The sequence below is a fragment of the Hemitrygon akajei genome, chromosome 20, assembly GCF_048418815.1.
Source record: "Hemitrygon akajei chromosome 20, sHemAka1.3, whole genome shotgun sequence".
NCBI lineage: Eukaryota > Metazoa > Chordata > Chondrichthyes > Myliobatiformes > Dasyatidae > Hemitrygon > Hemitrygon akajei.
Window position 1 is genome coordinate 46,922,524 of NC_133143.1, and position 21,562 is coordinate 46,944,085.

Here is a 21,562-nt window from a genome sequence, read left to right on the forward strand (position 1 = left end):
CAAGTTTGAGAGTTCCAGATTATCACCTTTACAGTGGCTCTTGAGGCTATCCAAAAATTAACCCTCTAAATATTTGACAGGATCCAAGTTGTAATCAGAATTTTCAAATTAGCAATTAGAAATTTTGAGAAGTTCGTTCTTGAAAGGTATTATGCAATATTTTGATCAAAAGATTATATCGGATATGCACAACTTAGTCAATGTAGCACACTTTATTATAGAGAATTATCCCAGCGTGCTTCAGTTAAGTGTTATTATGAGAGAGGACTAGGAATGCAAATGAAAATTAGTTTCTTTAAATAGGAGGGAAAGGGAGAGGGAAAGGGAGAGAGAAAGAGAGACAGAAAGATGGATGGGGAGGTGTAGGAAGTTAATTCCTGCTGTAGTTGTTAGAGTTCGTCCAACAATGGTGGAAAGGTTGAAATTGTGGATTTACTAATGGTAATCAGACAGGCTTGTTAGGAAAATGGAGGTTCCAGGGTTAGGTATTTGAGAACAAGGATGAAAATTTTAATTCCACCTCTATCCCCACTGCTTATCATATCTCTTGTTGCAAATTCTACAGCTTAAGGCAGCAAATTACTCTTCCATTCCCAATCAACTCACTATAGGAACAGAACAGAAACACATTTAAACCTCTATTTGTTTTCAGCCAGTCACCTGTCCCTGTCAAAGACTATCACATGCGACAGAAGTAAGTAGCTTGATAATGCTAGGGAAGATAATGGGCTTTAAAAGAATTAAATAACATTGTTTTTTTTTCCTCTTGTGGAGGCCAGCGAGGGGAATTTAAGTGCTAAATAATGGAACTTTGCTTGCAATCCATAACGCACTGACAGCTCCAAGCAATTGTAGATCAAATCTGACACAGGTCATATGCAATGTATTTTTAATAAAGGAAATTTACCAGTACTGCGTGGCTGACTAAGCTGCAGGCTGTGTGCTTTCATTCATTCACAGTTTTCATCTTTTTGACTATTACTATCTATGATCTTGGCTTTCACTGTACAGAGAAAGAGAGAATAAATGGATAGATGGAAAGAAAAGAGCTTTGGGGAAACTGTAAAGAAGGAAACACTACTGCATTAATCTTATAGCTAGATTATACTGACTAAAATCTTTTTTATAACATCCATATTTTACCAAGCAAGCTTTCTCCTAAAAATTATGTGGACAATGTTATTGCCCTGTGTTTTCTGTGCTGAAGAGATACTGCTGAGATCATTTCAGATTTATATAATGTTATCCATAAGTACAAGAGTCTTGCTTAAATTGTGTAAACGTCTTACAAAAGAAAAGGCAGATTCAATTTCTCATGTCACCACATTCTCAGTCTGGGAAAGCCTTGACACTAATTGCTAACCCATTGCCCCATTGTCCTACATTAGTTGCCAGAAGGAAGCCACAATTTCAAAATTCTTGTCATTATTTTTCTATATATTCATCAACTCACTGCACTCTGTGTTTAAAACCTGCTCTGTGATTTGACACCCCTTACAATTTTGAAACCTTGATTAATCCTAATTTCAATCATTTGGTGAATGAAAGCTGTGCTTTGTGTTGTCCTTCCAATCTGCATTTCTTTCCCCGTGTCCTTCTTAAAGACTCTCCTTTCAAGCTTGCGTCTTTAACCAAGCATTGAATCTTCATCCCCTATTTCATTATGTGGCTCATTACTATGTTGCTAATATTGGGGAAAACATTTTACAAAGTCAAAAGTGGTGGATACAGTCCAGTCATCACAGAAAAAGACTTCCCCACCTTTCAGCACATCTACAAGGAGCACTCCCACAAGAAGTCAGTGTCCACCATCAAAGAGCCCCATCAAAACCATGCTCTCTTCTCATTGCTGCCAACAGGAAGGAGGTGCAGCAGTCTCACGTCCCACGCCACCAGGTTCAAGAACAGTTACTACCCTTCAGCTATCAGGCTCCTGAACCAGCATGAATAACTTAATTCACCTCAACCTTGAACTAATTCTACAACTTATAAACTCACTTCCAAGGACTCTACAACCCATATTCTTGGTATTATTTATCTATTTTTTTTGTATTTCCACGGTTTGTTTTATTTTTACACATTGGTTAAAAATGTCAGTCTTTGTGCATAGTTTTTCATTGATTCTGTTGTATTTCTTCATTCTACTGTGAATGTCAGCAAGAAAATGAATCTCGGGGTAGTATATGGTGACATATGTGTACTTTGATAATAAATTTACATTAAACTTTGAAAAATGCTACATCAATGCAGGCTGTTACTTCATTTCCAGATTAATGATGGAGTGCTGAGTAGATTAGGTGCAAAAGAGGGTGGTGGAAATCTGTACAGAGAAAGCCACACAGTAATCATCACATGATTTTATCACAGCAGAAAGGGGGCATTATAAAGTATCCACCTCATGTTATAAAGATATGGTTGGCTTCAATCCAGATAAAACAAGATTTAGGTTCAATGCCAGTTTAATTTGTTCAGACTCATTTACAAGAATGACGCCTGGACTAGAGAGTCTAAGCTGTATGGAGAGTATGATCATGCTAGAGTTTTTTCTTGCACCCCAGAGAATGAGTGGTGACCTCAATGAAGTTTATAAAATACCAAGAGATATAGATAAGGTAGAAAGTCATAGCTTTTCCCCCAGGTATGGGCAGTCCGAAAATAAAGAGCTTAGGCAGAGTCAGTCAGTGATACAACACCACAGCATAGGAACAGGGCCTTTGGCCTACCTAGTCCATACCAAACTGATATTTTACCTAGTCCCATCAAAACACACTTGGATAATAATCCTCCACATCCCTAACATCCATGTTCTTATCCAAACTTTTATTAAATGCTGTAATCCGCAACCGTGACTCAGTTCATGGACTTGTTTCAGCCGGCAGCCCGGCCCTCTGGGATTAAGTGTCGGCTTCGGGGCTCGACCCGATCGACAGCCCGGGCCCCTGAGAGTTGGAAGTGGCAGTGGAGCCTCCCCCATCACTTGGCCCGACCTGGAGCGCCCAACGACGCGACCCGCCGATTGATTCCCGCAGGACGCATCCACCAATCTCAAAGAGCTGCGAACAACACACTGCATCAGAGGAAATTTGGAAAGATGCACTATTTACTGAGGAAGCGTGGGAAAAGTGCTGGGCTGCTGGTCAGACTGAAGCTGAGGGGCTTTAGGGTCCCTCTGCCCACCATTCTACTAGCTAATGAGCAAGCCATAGAGAACAAGGTGGATGATCTTAAAGGGAGACTCACCTACTGCAGGGAGATGCAGAACTGCTGGGTATTCTGTTTCACAGAGACCTGGCTCTCCCCTGCCACCCCCGAGTGTGCCATCCGACCAGAGGGATTTTCGATCCATTGGATGGACTGCATGGCGTCTTCGGGCAAGACGAAGGGAGGTGGTGTCTGCCTACTGATCAACACTGCCACCACCCCCCAGGTGGATGTGGTGTGCTGTGAATACACTGTATGCCAACATCAGTGAACTTGAGACCAGGTATCCAGAGGCTTTGCTCATTACTTGCTGGGGACTTTAACCAGGCCAACCTCAGAAAAGCACTGCCAAAGTTATACCAACATGTCTCCTGCTCCACTAGAGGCCCGAATATACTCGACCACTGCTACGCAGCAGTCAAGGATGCCTACCATTCTGTCCAATGACCTCACTTTGGAAAATCGGACCATCAGGCCGTACTCCTCCTCCCGGCTTACAAACAGAAACTGAAGCGGGAGGTCACGGTGTCAAAAGTGGTGTCGTGTTGGACAGAGGAAACGGATGAGGTCTTCCGTGACTGCTTTGAATCGGTGGACTGGTTAGTATTCAAGGACTCGGCAGCTAACCTCGATGAGTATTCCTCAGCTGTCATGGACTTTATCTGGAAATGCACAGAGGACTGTGTGTCTCGCAAGAGAATCTGAGTATTCCCTAACCAGAAACCTTGGATGAATTATGAGGTCCAGTCCCTTTTGAAGGCTACAGCTGTGGCTTTTAGGTCCGGAGATACCAGTCGCTACGTGGAATCCAGGCGTGAACTCCAGAAAGCCATTAAGGGCACCAGGAGGCAATATCGAGCCAAGTTGGAAGCCCAGGCTAACCAGAATGATGCCAGTAGACTGGGAATATCAATAACTGTAGTGCTTCTCTTCCTGACGAACTTATCATATTCTACACAAGATTCAAACAGAGGAGGAGCGTTCTGCCCTCTCCGGATGAAATGGACCTGGTGGCATCGAGATTCATCGTCACCGAAGAAGACGTTAGAAGAGCCTTCCTGAAGGTAAATCCAAGGAAGGCAATGGGCCCAGATGGCATCCCGGGACGGGTTCTCCGGGCCTGTGCAAGTGAGCTAGCTGGAGTGTTTGCTGACATCTTCAACTGCTCCCTGCTTCAGTCTAAGATCCCTTTGTGTTTTAAGGAGGCATCGATAATCCCGGTGCTGAAGAAAAGCAAGGTGGCATGCCTGAATGACTATCGACCTGTGGCTCTGACATCAATTGCTATGAAATGCTTTGAGTGATTAGTTATGGCACACATCAACCATAACCTACCAGTCAACCTCGACGTTTTGTAATTCACCTACCGGAGAAAAAGGTGCCATCTCTCTGGCACTACATTCCTCCTTAGAACACCTGGAGAATAAAGATGCATAAGTAAGGCTCCTTTTCATTGACTAAAGCTCTGCCTTTAATACCATCATTCCAAATAAACTGATTCCTAAGCTCCAGAACCTGGGTCTTAGCACTCAGATCTGCAGCTGGATCTTCAACTTCCTCACAGACAGAACCCAGGCTGTAAAAATAGGGGACAAGCTCTCCTCTACAATCACTCTGAGCACCTGTGCCCCACAAGGCTGTGTACTCAGCCCCCTGCTGTACTCACTGTACACCCATGATTGTGTAGCCAAGTTTCCTTCAAACTCAATATATAAGTTTGCTGATGACACCACAATTGTAGGCTGTATCTTGGGTAATGATTAGTCTGAGTACAGAGAGGATATTAAGAACCTGGTGGCATGGTGCGAAGACAATAACCTATCCCTCAACATCAGCAAGACAAAGGAATTGGTTGTTGATTTCAGAAGGAGTAGCGGACCACATGACCCCATCTACATCGGTGGTGCGCAGGTGGAACAGGTCAAAAGCTTTAAGTTCCTCAAGGTGAATATCACAAATGACCTGACTTGGTCTAACCAAGCAGAGTCCACTGCCAAGAAGGCCCACCAGCACCTTTACTTCCTGAGAAAGCTGAAGAAATTTGGCCTGTCCCCTAAAACCCTCACTAATTTTCATAGGTGCACCATAGAAAGTATTCTTCTAGGGTGCATCACAACCTGGTATGGAAGTTGTCCTGTCCAAGACCAGAAAAAGCTGCAGAAGATCGTGAACATAGCCCAGCACATCACACAAACCAATCTTCCATCCTTGGACTCACTTTACACCGCGCATTGTCGGAGCAGTTCTGCCAGGATAATCAAGGACACGACCCACTCAGCCAATGCACTTTTTGTCCTTCTCCCCTCTGGGAGAAGGTTCAGGAGCTTGAAGATTCGTACGGCCAGATTTGGGAACAGCTTCTTTCCAACTGTGATAAGACTGCTGAGCGGATCCTGACCCAGATCGGGGCCGTACCTTCCAAATATCCGGACCTGACTTGCACAACCTTACTTTCCCTTTTCTATTTTCTAATTATGATTTATAATTTAAATTTTTGTTATACTTACTTTGATTTGTACTTCAGGGAGCGCGAAGCACAGAATCAAATATCGCTGTGATGATTGTACGCTCTAGTATCAATTGTTTGGTGACAATAAAGTAAAGTGATCGAACCTAGTTCCACAACTTGCACTGACAGCTCATTCAACAACTGTACCACTCTGAGTGAAGAAGTTGCCCCTCAGTTTCCCCTTTAATTTTTCATCTTTCAACCTTAACCTATTACCTCCTGTTGTAGTGTTATCCAACCACAGTGGAAAAACCCTGCTTGCATTTATCCTATTGATACTTTGCATAATTTTGTATACCTCTATCAAATCTCCCCTTATTTTCTTATGCTTCAGGGAATAAAATCCTAACCTATTTATATATTTATTTATATATTGTTACGAACCCGTAACTGGGTCGCTTACCAGCAAAGATAGAGAGGTCCGTTGAAGTCTGATGGTACTATGTTTAACAGTATTTATTAGTAAAAATACACAAAAATAATATCAATGCAAATATACAGATAATATACATCATCAATACTAAATCTACAAGTGCGGGTATAATAATAATCAATAAGAAATAAGCTCTATCATTGTCTAGGGGATAATGTATTGTCCGATGGAAATATAAAGTCACTCAGTTCATGCAGGCTGCAGCCTTTGGGGACCGCTGGGTTTTCAATGGTTGGAGAGAGAGAGAGATTTTGAGAAACTTGCCGGCTTTCCTTTTATGATTTCGATCCGTCAAAGTCTCGTTGGTATGGCCGTTCACTTGTGGCCTCTCCTTTAGCTAAGCCGTTCTTCCGTGGCGAGCCCGCCAATCCCAGGCAAGGGAAGGATGCACACGAGCCCCCCACCGGCTGTCGCTATTAAACGCTGTCACGGGTTTTCTAGCGTTTCTCCTGGTGCGTCTAAAGGGGTTGTTCCCCGGACCCTCTTTTATCCTTACTCACGGGGTCTCAGATGTCAATCAGGTTGGGATGATGCAATCCCTCAACCAGCCCACTCTGGTCATCCCCTGAGGGGCTTCAATGAATAGTACAGTACTCAATACACAATTCCGTCTCCAAGAGACAATAGCCATTATCAATGGTTTTGTTTCGCTGAGGCCAGGACACATTCCACACCTTGTGGATTCTCTCTCATTTCCTGGGTCCCAGACCCGAATTAATAGCGATCTTGCGATTCTCGAAAAGGAGGGGGCGACTTTGTACCCTTCGGCCCCTCAGAGTTGCGGCACATTCGTAACAATATCTGGTCAAGATGATGCCAGCGTGCAATGCTCCCATGGTCAACATCTTCCCGATAGCTCACAAAAATAGCTTTTTTTAACTTCTTTTATGTCTGTTTTTCCACCTTAAATGCAGGCTGTAACAGTTTCTGGGACTGTTACAGCCTGCAATTTACAGCTTGGAGATCATTTGTGTGATCCAGTGCTTTGCTGGCTCTAAGCAAATTCTGGGAAGCAAGCACATACTCGGTCGCCATTGGGAGCATTCAATAGCTAGTGGGAGCTTGTCTACATTAACACTCCCAGCTATTACAGCCTTAAATGAACCTAACTATTCAACCATTCCTTATAACTCAGGTACTCAAGTCTCTGCAGCATCCTTGAAAAATTTCCTTGTACTCTTTCAATCTTATTCATAGATTTACTTCAGGTAGGTGACCAGAACTACACACATTATTCCAAATTTGGCCTCGCTGATGTCTCATACAACTTCACTATAAAATCCCAAATCCTGTACTCAGTACTTTGGTTTATAAAGGCCGATGTGCCAAAAGATCTCTTCACAATCTTATCTACCTGTGATGCCACTTTCAAGGAACTATTGATTTGTATTCCCAAATCTCTCTGTTCTATTGCACTCCACAGTGCTCTGCCACTCACTATGTAAGTCCTACCCTGGTTTGTCCTTCCAAAGTGCAATTTGAAAGAGACATGAGCGGTAACTTCTTTATGCAGTGGGTAGTGAGTACTTCAAATGCGTTGTCAGATGACGTGGTCGAGACAGGAACAAGTGCAATGTTTATGACGCATTTGGATATGTACATGGAGGGTATAGGGTTGGAGGGTTATGGGCTGAGTAAAGACAACTGGGACTAGCAGGGAGGATACTATGGTTAGTGTGGACTAGCTGGGCTAAGGGCCTGTTTCCATGCTGGATAACTCCATGACTCTATGCTTGTCATTATAAGAACTAATTTAAAATGGGTTCATTTTAGTTATTTGGAAAGATGCATTTATCTCAGTGTATCTCTCTGCCCAGGAAACCCCACTATGATCAAAAGCCAAGATGCATTAACTTATCCACATCTAAATCAAGATATATATCATGATTTCATCACTGATGTTGGATCAAAACTCAGTCATTTCCTATATCATGGGGATTATTTTATATAATGCCTTTCAGAAGCTGTTAATGTCCAAAGCTTCTCTTCAAACAGCGAAGTATTCTTAATGTGAAATCTATGGTGCATACTGTCAGTAATTATTAAAATGGTGTACATTGATTATCAATTTTTACCCAGTTGGTAAACTGACTTATCGTTATGAAGTATGTGAGGGAGGAAGAAAGAGAGTTGTGTGTGGGTCCCATTGATCTAAATGTGAAGGCAATCCTTAAATTGTTCATTATAAGAAATGTGAAGAGTAAAAAAAGTGAATTAGCAGATGGAAATAACATGCAATATTCAGCAACATCTATTCCAAAGCAGTGCACAAAATTTGGAAATTCCTTCCAGTCTTTCAACTGTACTTGCGACATGTAGGAAACATCAGGTAGATTTCACAAAGTCCTCCTTTGCAAAAAGCAATTTAATAATCTGCTTCAAATTAATTCTTTAAGGGATGAATATCAATGAGGGTACTATAGATATGAAAATAGAACTGAGAAATTCACCAGAAATGTTTAAAGTTTACTGCTGTATTTAAGTGATGCACCACTGATGGTGTAGCCAATGCCAATCACATTTCCAAACTAGGATATTAAACCATAAATGTCTGACATGAATGGACAATGCTACTATCTGCACCTCTCAGTGCCACCATAATAACACAATCACCAAAATCTGTTCAATAGAAGAATGTTCACAATAAATCAGAAAAGGCAGAATCTTTAATCAGTACAACATCCTGGCAATTAATACCAAAAAAAAATTAAACTAGTATTTAGAGATTTCCAGTCTCATGTTTTCTGTGCTGCTATTCAAATTGTGCTCAGTTCGGAGTTCAGGATGTTAATTTCTCGTGCAACTCTTTTCTATTAAGATTCATCCCTAATCATTTCCAAAAAGAACAACTAAGATGAACTTAAATTGCCATATTGAAGTAACTGATATTAAATATTGTAATTTCGACTATTCATTCTTGATTCTGGCATTTTTCTTATAAAGAATGACTAAATAAATGTCTTTACACTTACATCAATGACATTCAATTTCTCTCAGTCCGATCATAGCTTTTGAACAGTGACACTGCTTGGTTGGAGTCCAACCCTGTAGAGTTCAGGGGGTCATCAAGTTTACAAAGTAGAGGCAACATCATTGGAATTCAATAATTGCACTTTGATGGATTACTTTGGACAATGGGTGAACTTGAATGCTATGCATTTTTATGAAATGATTCACTGCAAATTTGGATTTAGGAATTGATTATCATGTTTGATACATGTCTTCAGGCAATGCAACTAATAAAATCAATTTGTCATTCCATAATAGATAGTTTTTCTTTCTGGAAATGCCTTATACATAGTCTGATTCTCTGATAGAGTACCAAGAAACGTATTACATCATTAGAGGTGTCAACTTACAAATAGTCACTTAAACCAAAGACTGTTCTGCTCTACCAAGCTGATTGGTAGATCACATGGTCCACATAGCACTATAATGAAGAACACCAGAGCAGTCATCCTCAAAGTCCCTGCCAATATTTACCTTCCAGTTAATTCTACAGAAACAATGCCTTTCGTTGGAGCCTGTCCTGTAGAAACAGGTTGCCACCCCACTAACATCACAAAAATGATTACACTTTCTCCAAGAAAAACTAACCTGGTTATAAGAAGTTCGGAGGGTTCCTGAGGTCATGAAATGCACTTCATAAATTTTCTTTCTTTTGCCCCCATCTCTTTCTGGGACGTCTGTGTTGTGCAGTTGTGGAGTAAATTATATGGCCTTTTTATTTGATGGGCTCTATTGGCCAGGGTCATCCATGGATGTTGTGTATGAGCGGTTCAAGTTGATACACATGGCAGAATGCAAGCCAGGCCAGCACAATACGAAGGACAAGCTGTTGCCCGTGCAGCTGGCTCCCCCTCTCCACACAGCTGATGAATCCAAAGGAATGTCAAAGACCGATGATGCAGTTTGGCACCAGTACCATCACGGGAGCTACCAGTCAGTGTTGAATTCAAATTAGGACTGACTTAGGGATTCCAGCTCCATACTTTTCCATAGGGTTTACTCCTGAAGTCATCCCCATGAGTGCATGGTAGTGAAGGTTTGAGATCAGCGTTTTCCTTCTCTTAGATGAGCTGTCAACCACAGCTGATGAGCTCCCTCTGCCTGAAGCTGCTGTTTTTAAGGCGCCAGTAACCCAGCTTTGCCACTTCTCCTGTAGGTAGAAATGGTTCTGCCGGGCTCAGCAACTAAGCCACATCTGAGGGCCAGGAGCTGGACTTGGATATCAGAGGGTATTTAAGACGCACACCATTGGGAGCATTTAATAGGTAGTGGGAGCTCATTTCCCACTACTCCCACATCCCCACTATGACAACCTTAAGGAATCATTATATTACCAGCAACTAGCAAAAGGGCTGATCAAGTTCTCTGCAGCAACTCTGGGGGAAGGGGGGGCTGTGTTGTTGAAGTGGTCCTGTACCCCAAAGAAGGATGGAAATCACTTTGATCTTACATGTCACTTCTCAGTAATTGCAACAATACCATCACTGCAACTTCAACATACCTTACTATCATTTTAACTTACAGTATCTGGTATTCACATACTCAGCTCTGTTGCTCTCAATTGTGCATTCAGCACTGCTCTTCTACCAAATAAGGCACCACACCACTCGTAATCATGTAGCCAAAGCACAGATTTAAAAGCAGCACTCTTTTAGGGAGACAAAAAATACACAATCAATGGAAGAAGGATCTTTTGGGGGATTTCAATGATATTTGCATGAAATTATTCCGTTGATGGAGCAGTGTCACCCTGGAGGTCTGAGATATAAAACGAAGTATTATGGCCACTACAGCTCCTTTTCAGATTCAATACTGTTTCTGGTTATTCTCCCAGAGTTGACCAGCATATTTGCAGATGACTGAACAAAGAGAAGAAACTTTGATCTCAAGAGCATTATTACTGTATGTTCCTAACCTACCCTGACCAACCTGTCACTGAAACTCCAGTACTTCAGCAAGCTTTGTTAACCTCCAGTCTCAATGATTACAATCTTCTACTAAACTTTCTTAACTTATCCCAAGCTATATTTAGTAAAACATAACACAAGAGGGAATGGGTCAGTTCACATTCATATGTTGAGAACAGTTGTTCAAGTCTCTGTTGGGAGAACTGTAAACATGATGGTAATCAGTACTTTTTATAGATTCTTTTAGGTCAGAAACAATACTCCTAAAAAGCTTCAATGAAATGTCATGAAACAAAATCTGAAGTTTGACCAGACAATAAAAGAATATTAGAATAGTCAAAGAGGTAGGGAAAAACCTTCCTGCAGATCCTTTAGTGAGGAATTCAAAAACTCAGTGTCTTTTTCACTTAATATAGTAGTAGGCAGCTATCGATCCCAGGGGATCATGAGTTCTGCGCCTCAGGAGGTCTGTGCCTTCTCCAGGACTCAAGCCTGAGAGGGAAGATTTGAAGAACCAGCTGTTGCCCATGCAGCAGATTCCCCCTCTCCATGTTACTGATGTAGTCCAAGGGAAGGGCAAACGCTGATACAGCTTGGCACCAGTGTCATCGCAGAGGTTGCCAGAGTGAAGCTGTAAACAACATCAAACTGCCTGAGGGACCCCGGCTCCGGATTTCTTCCTTGGAGTTTACTCATGAAACCTTTCCCATGGGGGGGTATGGCCGCAAGGCAGCGGAGGTTTAAAATCAGAGTTTTCCTTCTCCCAGGCGGGCTGCCGTCCAAGGCTGATGAGCTCCACCTGCCTAAAGCAACTGGTTTTGAGGCTCCAATGGCCTGCCTTTGCCCCAGTAGAAACAGTTGCACTGGGACTACTAACGAATCCACACATGAAGGCCAGATGTTGGACTTGGTTATCAGAGGCTGTTAGAGTCGCACACCATTTGGAGCATTTTATAGGTATTGGGAGTTTATCGCCACTACCACCCCAGCTACGACAACCTTAGGAACCATCCTCTGCTGCCACTTAAGATATGGCTGCCAATAATTAATTCCTATCACTATCTGTGAGGAGTTTGTATGCTCTCCCCATGACCTCCTGGTGCTCCGGTTTCCTCCTACAATCCAAAGACATACTGGCTGATAGGTTAATTGGTCATTGTAAATTGTCTCATGTTTAGGCTAGGGTTAAATTGGGGGTTTCTGGGTAGTGCAACTTGAAAGGCTAGAACGGCCTATACCATGCTGTATCGCAATAAATTTTAAAATGAATAGTTAAATTTCAAGATGATCAAAGTGTTGATCTGGAAGAGGATAGTTAACAGAAACATGTGAGGTTGGAGTAGATTCAAGAAAGAGTTTAAGATATGGGGTGATTTAAAATAATAATGAGAAAAATATCTACTATTTAAACAACAAAATTACTTCAGATATTTTGTTTTGTGTTACTCCTCTAAAACTTATTTTTATTTCCCTCTATTTCTAATTAACTACAGGTTAACGGGATAAGGAATCATTGTGTAAGGAAAGGACAGCAACTTCAAAACATATATATCTGAGCCTTTATCCATCAAAAGCGGCGTCAATCATTAAGGATCCCCATCCCACAGGGCTCTCCCTTTCCTCATTGCTACCATCCGGGAGGAAGTACAGGAGTCTGAAGACACACACTCAATTTTTTAGGATCAGCTTTTTCTCCTCTGCTATCACATTTCTGAGCAGACAACGAGCCAACTCATGAACATCACCTCACCACTTTTGCTCTCTCATTTGTATAACTTATTTAATAACATATATATATATTACAATAACATACGTATTTGTATAATTTATATCAGTGATATTAAACCTGATTCTGATTCTATAAAACTCAAGTTACCCTAGGATGTACCTGAGGAAAGTGAATAACCACAAGTAATAACTCAAAGGAACTGCAGCTCCATAACCATATAGGTTATTTTCAGCAGTATCAGGATATCAGAAGTATAAAACATTGCAGCTGACATGATTTAACTTTGACAATTCACAGTTCCGAGATGATATTTGTTTTATACAACAGGAACCATCACGTTCCACATGGTATTTTATCATCTCTGTCTAAACTTATCCTTCCAGCTATCAATTATATCTTAACCCAATATCGATCCAACTCTATTTAAAGTAGTTAATCAATGAAACATTAATTGTTTTAGCTGGCAACCTACCTCACATACTTGTGATGGGTTTTGGAGAAATAAGCAACACAAATCTTAATTTTTTGTTTTACCTAATTTGTTATTGTGTTATGTGACTCATAGAGTCTGCTTCCAACATGACATGTAGTATCATAAAACTTGTCCATTAACTTGTCATTATCACCTGACTAAAAGATCTATCCTGGAGTAGAAGTTCACCTTTCTGTCAGGCCAGTAAAGAGCAGATAGTGGATTTTGCAGAATGCTCCCAATTATCATTCTGTTGATGGTGTCACTTAGTAAAGAACCTGAATTCTCATGTAGTTGTATGGTCAAAAAGAACTATGATGTCCTCATGCTTTAAACATCTGACTTTCAGGGAGCATTTACAAAAAAAAACTTTATATGAAACTGGAAGCTAGATAATAAAATTGGCCTGTGACCAGTCAGTGAAAAATAATAAATTGGTATTCATATTGTCTTAATTTACTGTTGATGAACTAATTTAAAATGGGTAAATTTACCTCATTGCTAAGCTGACCTTTGAAAAGTAATATAGTTTAACTATTTTGGAAGTACTGAACATGTGAAAAAAATAACTATTTAAAGGATCATATTTCACTGCAGTTTCCACAGTCATGATAAATAAAGCTATGATATTTTTTTCTGGGACATCATTAAATGCTTCTGAGGGACTGGGTCCATTACCATTGATGGAAGTAAGTTACAGAAAAATTACTGCCTTCCTGTGTTTATCAAGATCTATGCACCAATATAATGTAACATAATGGATATCTTACATCTAGTGGACCATACATCATTACTGAAGGACATTTTCATTAGTCTGTGCAGAGCACAGTGCGTTAGAAGTGTATGAATAATATTTAAACTATAATTGCAAGAAATATATGGATAATATTTTAAACTATAAATGCAAGGAATGTAAATATGCTGAATTTGTTTGCCTGTAATCTTTTGTTTCAGTCTGCTTCAATTTGAGGTTTCCAACAGCTATATGCAGGCTTAGGGTCACCAGCAAGGGTTAAGAAGTACATCCCAGTACTTAAAAACATGGTAACATGCTGTAATGACTACTGCCCAGAGTCTCTGACATCTACAAATATGACATGTTTTGAGAGGCCAGTCATAGCACTTACTAACTCCAGGCTCCCATACAGTCTTGACCCACTGCAATTTGGTTTGGTTCGGTTCAGATCCCACAACCCACCTATGGGTTATGGGAGCGCTTTCGCATGCCTTAGGCTGGTGAGGCCTTGCGGTACCCAACGCTCTCCAAGCCAGAACTCAGACAATGTCCTCCAACTCGGTGGCTTGCCCTGGTCTCGAACACATAACCATTGCAGTTCTTCAGGGAACTCATCCACCCTGGCTGGTGACCTCGTCGATGAGGCCCTTCACCCAGTGATGGAGTGTCAACACCATCCCCTCACATTGTTCAGCCCACTAGCTGAAGTGGTGGAGGGGGGTGTGCCATTGTGGCAGATGTGAGAGATTTAGGAGATGGATGAGGACCAGTGATATCTATCCACACTACAGGTACAGTGCAGCTGCCAGACATCAAAGGTACTACTTCTATCCAGAACCCGCTACAACTCCAGTTCACCAGCTGCCAAAACAGGTCTATGATGGATGCTATCTCCCTTGTCCTGCTCTCATCATCTGGACAGTACAGAAAACTATGCTAAACTATTGTTTATTGAACACAGCTCTGTATTCAATAATATAATTCCAAGCAAACTTCTCTCCAAACTTGTATATGTGAGAAGCAACACCTCCCTTTACAACAAGATCTTTGACATCCTGACCAACAGACCATAATCAAGAAGGTTAAAGAGCAAAATCATAGTGGGCCATATCTCAAATAACTATGTGTCAGAATACAGAATGGAGATAGAGAGCCTAGTGACATTGTATGTGACAGTAACATAGAATACAGAACAGTTTAGCACAGTACAGGCCTTTCCACCCTCCCCTCATACTTCCCTCCTATCACCTTAAAATTATGTCTACTTATATTACCCATTTTTGCCCTGGGAAAAAGTTGCTGGCTGTCCACTCTATCTATGCTTCTCGTCATCTTGTACTTCTTTATCAATTCATTCTCACCCTCCTTCATTCTAAAAAGAAAAGCCCTAGTTCACTCAACTTATCCTCATAAGACATGTTCTCCAATCCAGGCAGCACCATGGTAAAACTTACCTGCACCCTCTCTAAAGCTACCAATAGTTAGCACAAAAGGACACAGTTTTAAAGTGCTTGGAAGTAGGTACAGAGGAGATGTTAGGGATAAGTTTTTTTATGGAGAGAGTGATGAGTATGTGGAATAGGCTGCCAGCGATGGTGGTGGAGGCGGACACGATAGATTCTTTTAAGAGACTCCTATGCAGGTATATGGAGCTCAGAAAAATAGAGGGCTATGGGTAACCCTAGGTAATTTCTCAAGTAAGGAGATGTTCAGCACAGCTTTGTGGGCTGAAGGGCCTGTATTGTGCTGTAGGTTTTCTGTGTTTCTATTCTTCCTATATGGAGATGACCAGAAGAGAAGACAATAAATTCCAGAATTTAATGGGAAACAAAGTCATTGATTACACCCTAACTCATTTCAGCTATAGCAGATATACAGTGACACTATATCAGACAGCCATAAGAACCTTTCCGTAAATGTCAGTGAAACAAATTAGTTGATTGAGAGGGGTGATAGCTTCACGTTTCTGGGAATGAACATTACCAATGGTCTGACCTAGACCAAACATGCAGAGCCCAAGAGTGCCTCTATTTCCTCAAGAGCCTAAAGATATTTGGCATGTCTCCTCTGACTCTCAACAATATTTTAGATACACCATACAGAGCATCTTGTGTATCTGGATACATCACAACTTGGTATGGCTACTGTTCTGCCCGTGTCCGCAAGAAACCGCAGAAAGTTGTGAACAGAGCTCTGTACAGATATTCCTGTTTCAGCCTGATACAGCTACAAAGAACAACTGCTTCCAAGGTCAGTACGTTCAACAAAGATATTCTAATACATTTAAAAGAACCATCACTGCTTAAAACTGATGGAAACAACACTGATTGTGGTCAAAAGCACCCATGTAGGACACCTCGGAGGAAGTGTGGGTGTAGAGCGGGGTTACAAGTGTGTTTAAGGAAACGGGGTTTTAAACTCCCTATACCAACTATCTCGCTGGTGAACATGCAGTCTCTGGTGAATAAAATCAATGATCTCAGAGCCGGGGTGCTGAATCAGAGGGACATTAGGACCGTGTGTGTCCTTTGTCTCACAGAATCCTGGTTAACCCCTTCTGTACTGGATACAGCAATTCAGATCAATGGGTTTACCATACACCGTCAGGATAGATCCAGAGAGTCTCTCAAAAGCAGAGATGGAGGAGTATGCCTCATGATCAACTCTTCTTGGTGCACAAATATATCAGTGCTGTCCCAATTCTGCTCACCAGACCTGGAATATCTAGCAGTAACGTGCTGTCCTTTTTACCTATCATGGAAGTTCTCTGGGGTAATTTTGATAGCAGTTTACATTCCACCTCAGGCCAATGTCAAGAAGGCTTGAGGTAATCTGAGAAATGGGATTAACATGCAAAAACAGCACACCCTAACGTCTTCACCATTGATTTGGGAAATTTTAACCAGGCCAGTCTGAAAAAATCACTAAGCAATTACCATCAACAGAGCATATGCAACACCAGAGGAAACAACACACTGGACCATTGTTACCATATAACCATATAACCATATAACAATCACAGCACGGAAACAGGCCATTCCGGCCCTCCTAGTCCGTGCCGAACTCTTAATCTCACCTAGTCCCACCTACCCGCACTCAGCCCATAACCCTCCACTCCTTTCCTATCCATATACCTATCCAATTTTACCTTAAATGACACAACTGATCTGGCCTCTACTACTTCTACAGGAAGCTCATTCCACACAGCTATCACTCTCTGAGTAAAGAAATACCCCCTCGTGTTTCCCTTAAACTTTTGCCCCCTAACTCTCAAATCATGTCCTCTCGTTTGAATCTCCCCTACTCTCAATGGAAACAGCCTATTCACGTCAACTCTATCTATCCCTCTCAACATTTTAAATACCTCGATCAAATCCCCCCTCAACCTTCTACGCTCCAATGAATAGAGACCTAACTTGTTCAACCTTTCTCTGTAACTTAAGTGCTGAAACCCTGGTAACATCCTAGTAAATCTTCTCTGCACTCTCTCTAATTTATTGATATCTTTCCTATAATTCGGTGACCAGAACTGTACACAATATTCCAAATTTGGCCTTACCAATGCCTTGTACAATTTTAACATTACATCCCAACTTCTGTACTCAATGCTCTGATTTATAAAGGCCAGCGTTCCAAAAGCCTTCTTCACCACCCTATCTACATGAGACTCCACCTTCAGGGAACTATGCACTGTTATTCCTAGATCTCTCTGTTCCACTGCATTCCTCAATGCCCTACCATTTACCCTGTATGTTCTATTTGGATTATTCCTGCCAAAATGTAGAACCTCACACTTCTCAGCATTAAACTCCATCTGCCAACGTTCAGCCCATTCTTCTAACCGGCATAAATCTCCCTGCAAGCTTTGAAAACCCACCTCATTATCCACAACACCTCCTACCTTAGTATCATCAGCATACTTACTAATCCAATTTACCACCCCATCATCCAGATCATTTATGTATATTACAAACAACATTGGGCCCAAAACAGATCCCTGAGGCACCCCGCTAGTCACCGGCCTCCATCCCGATAAACAATTATCCACCACTACTCTCTGGCATCTCCCATCTAGCCACTGTTGAATCCATTTTATTACTCCAGCACTAATACCTAACGACTGAACCTTCTTAACTAACCTTCCATGTGGAACTTTGTCAAAGGCCTTGCTGAAGTCCATATAGACTACATCCACTGCCTTACCCTCGTCAACATTCCTCGTAACTACTTCAAAAAATTCAATAAGGTTTGTCAAACATGACCTTCCACGCACAAATCCATGCTGGCTACTCCTAATCAGATCCTGTCTATCCAGATAATTATAAATACTATCTCTAAGAATACTTTCCATTAATTTACCCACCACTGATGTCAAACTGACAGGTCTATAATTGCCAGGCTTACTTCTAGAACCCTTTTTAAACAATGGAACCACATGAGCAATACGCCAATCCTCCGGCACAATCCCTGTTTCTAATGACATCTGAAAGATCTCCGTCAGAGCTCCTGCTATCTCTACACAAACTTCCCTCAAGGTCCTGGGGAATATCCGGTCAGGACCCGGAGATTTATCCACTTTTAAATTTCTTAAAAGCGCCAGTACTTCCACCTCTTTAATTGTCATAGGTTCCATAACTTCCTTACTTGTTTCCCACACCTTACACCATTCGATATCCTTCTCCTTAGTGAATACCGAAGAGAAGAAATCGTTCAAAATCTCTCCCATCTCCCTCGGCTCCACACATAGCTGACCACCCTGATTCTCTAAGGAACCAATTTTATCCCTCACTATCCTCTTGCTTTTAATATAACTGTAGAAGCCTTTCGGATTTACTTCCACCTTATTTGCCAAACCAAACTCGTAACTTCTTTTAGCTTTTCTAATCTCTTTCTTAAGTTTCCTTTTACATTCTTTATATTCCTCGAGCAATTCCTTTACTCCATGCTGCCTATATCTATTGTAGACATCCCTCTTTTTTCGAACCAAGTTTCTAATATCCCTTGAAAACCATGGCGCTTTCAAACCTTTAATCTTTCCTTTCAACCGAACAGGAACATAAAGATTCTGTACCCTCATAATTTCACCCTTAAATGACCTCCATTTCTCTATTACATCCTTCCCATAAAACAACTTGACCCATTCCACTCTCTCTAAATCCCTGCGCATCTCCTCAAAGTTAGCCTTTCTCCAATCAAAAATCTCAACTCTAGGTCCAGTCCTGTCCTTCTCCATAATTATATTGAAGCTAATGCTATTGTGATCACTGGACCCGAAGTGCTCCCCAACACATACATCTGTCAGCTGACCTATCGCATTCCCTAACAGGAGATCCAACACTGCCCCATCTCTAGTCGGTACTTCTATGTATTGTTGCAAAAAGCTATCCTGCACACATTTCACAAACTCTAAACCATCCAGCCCTTTTACAGAATGAGCTTCCCAATCTATGTGTGGAAAATTAAAATCTCCCACAATCACCACCTTGTGTTTACTACAAATATCTGCTATCTCCTTACACATTTGCTCTTCCAACTCACGCTCCCCATTAGGTGGCCTATAATACACTCCTATCAGTGTTACTACACCTTTCCCATTCCTCAATTCCACCCAAATAGCCTCCCTAGAGGAGCTCTGTAATCTATCCTTCCAAAGCACCGCCATAAGATTTTCTCGGACAAGCAATGCAACACCTCCTCCTCTGGCCCCTCCTACTCTATCACACCTGAAGCAACTAAATCCAGGAATATTTAGTTGCCAATCACACCCTTCCTGCAACCATGTTTCACTAATAGCTACAACATCATAATTCCATGTATCAATCCACACTTTAAGCTCATCCACCTTTCTTACAATGCTCCTAGCATTAAAATAGATACATTTAAGATACTCTCCACCTCCTCCTCTCTTTTCATCCCTAGCAATGCATTCAAATTTATTATCCTTTTCTTTCTTCTCCCCTACAACTTCGGGCTGAGCGCATCCCTCCTCCATCACCTGCCTGTCCTCCCTCACACACGGTCTACTTACTTGCTCTACTGGTGAACTAACCTCCTCTCCCATAGTTTCCTCAAATTGATTTCCGCCCCCCCATCTTACTAGTTTAAAGTCTGCCCCGTAGCCCTAGCAAACCTCCCCGCTAGGATATTGGTCCCCCCAGGATTCAAGTGTAACCCGTCCTTCTTGAACAGGTCACGCCTGCCCCAGAAGAGGTCCCAATGATCCAGAAACTTGAATCCCTGCCCCCTGCTCCAATCCCTCAACCACGCATTCATCCTCCACCTAATTCCATTCCTACTCTCACTGTCGCGTGGTACAGGCAGTAATCCCGAGATTACTACCTTTGCGGTCCTTCTTCTTAACTGCCTTCCTAACTCCCTATACTCTCGTTTCAGGACCTCTTCCCCTTTCCTACCTATGTCATTGGTACCTACATGTACCACGACCTCTGGCTCCTCACCCTCCCACTTCAGGATATCTTGGACGCGATCAGAAACGTCCCGGACCCTGGCACCAGGGAGGCAAACTACCATCCGGGACTCCCGATCACCTCCACAGAACCGCCTGTCTGAACCCCTGACTATCGAGTCCCCTATTACTATGGTCCTCTTTCTTCTATCCCTACCCTTCTGAGCTACAGGGCCGTCCTCTGTGCCGGAGGCCCGGCCACTGTCACTTCCTCCAGGTAGGCTGTCCCCCCCAACAGTACTCAAACATGAGTACTTATTGTCAAGGGGTACAGCCACTGGGGTACTCTCTAGTACCTGCCCCTTCCCCTTCCTGATCGTGACCCACCTATCTGCCTCCCGTGGCCCCGGAGTGACCACCTGCCTGTAACTCCTCTCTATCACCTCCTCACTCTCCCTGACCAGGCGAAGGTCATCGAGCTGCAGCTCCAGTTCCCTAATTCGGTCCCTCAGGAGCTGCAGTTCGGCGCACCTGGCGCAGATGTGGACGTCCGGGAGGCTCGGAGACTCCAGGATCTCCCACATCCGACACCGAGAACAACAAGCTGCCCTCACACTCATACCTCCCGAATAACTGAAAATAACAAGAACTAAAAGATAAGCCTACTGTGCCCTCTTCCGCCTAAGCCCTCTGAGCCCAAGCCCTACACTCTGCTCCCGGCTCACTCCGCTGCCCACAAACGAAGCTGCCCGCTGCTTAAGGCTGCGTTCTTTTTATATCTTCCCTCCTTCCCAGGCCTCCTTCACGCGCCTGCGCAGTCCCGCCTCTCAGAACTCCGATCTGAGAAGCAATTTGAAAATGGCCGCCGCCGCACTTCTTCTCAGCCTCGCTGTCCTCTTCCAAAAGAGAACTGCCTCACTCCTTCTCTCCTTTTTATATCTTCCCTCCTTCCCAGGCCTCCTTCACGCGCCTGCGCAGTCCCGCCTCTCAGAACTCCGATCTGAGAAGCAATTTGAAAATGGCCGCCGCCGCACTTCTTCTCAGCCTCGCTGTCCTCTTCCAAAAGAGAACTGCCTCACTCCTTCTCTCCTTTTTATATCTTCCCTCCTTCCCAGGCCTCCTTCACGCGCCTGCGCAGTCCCGCCTCTCAGAACTCCGAT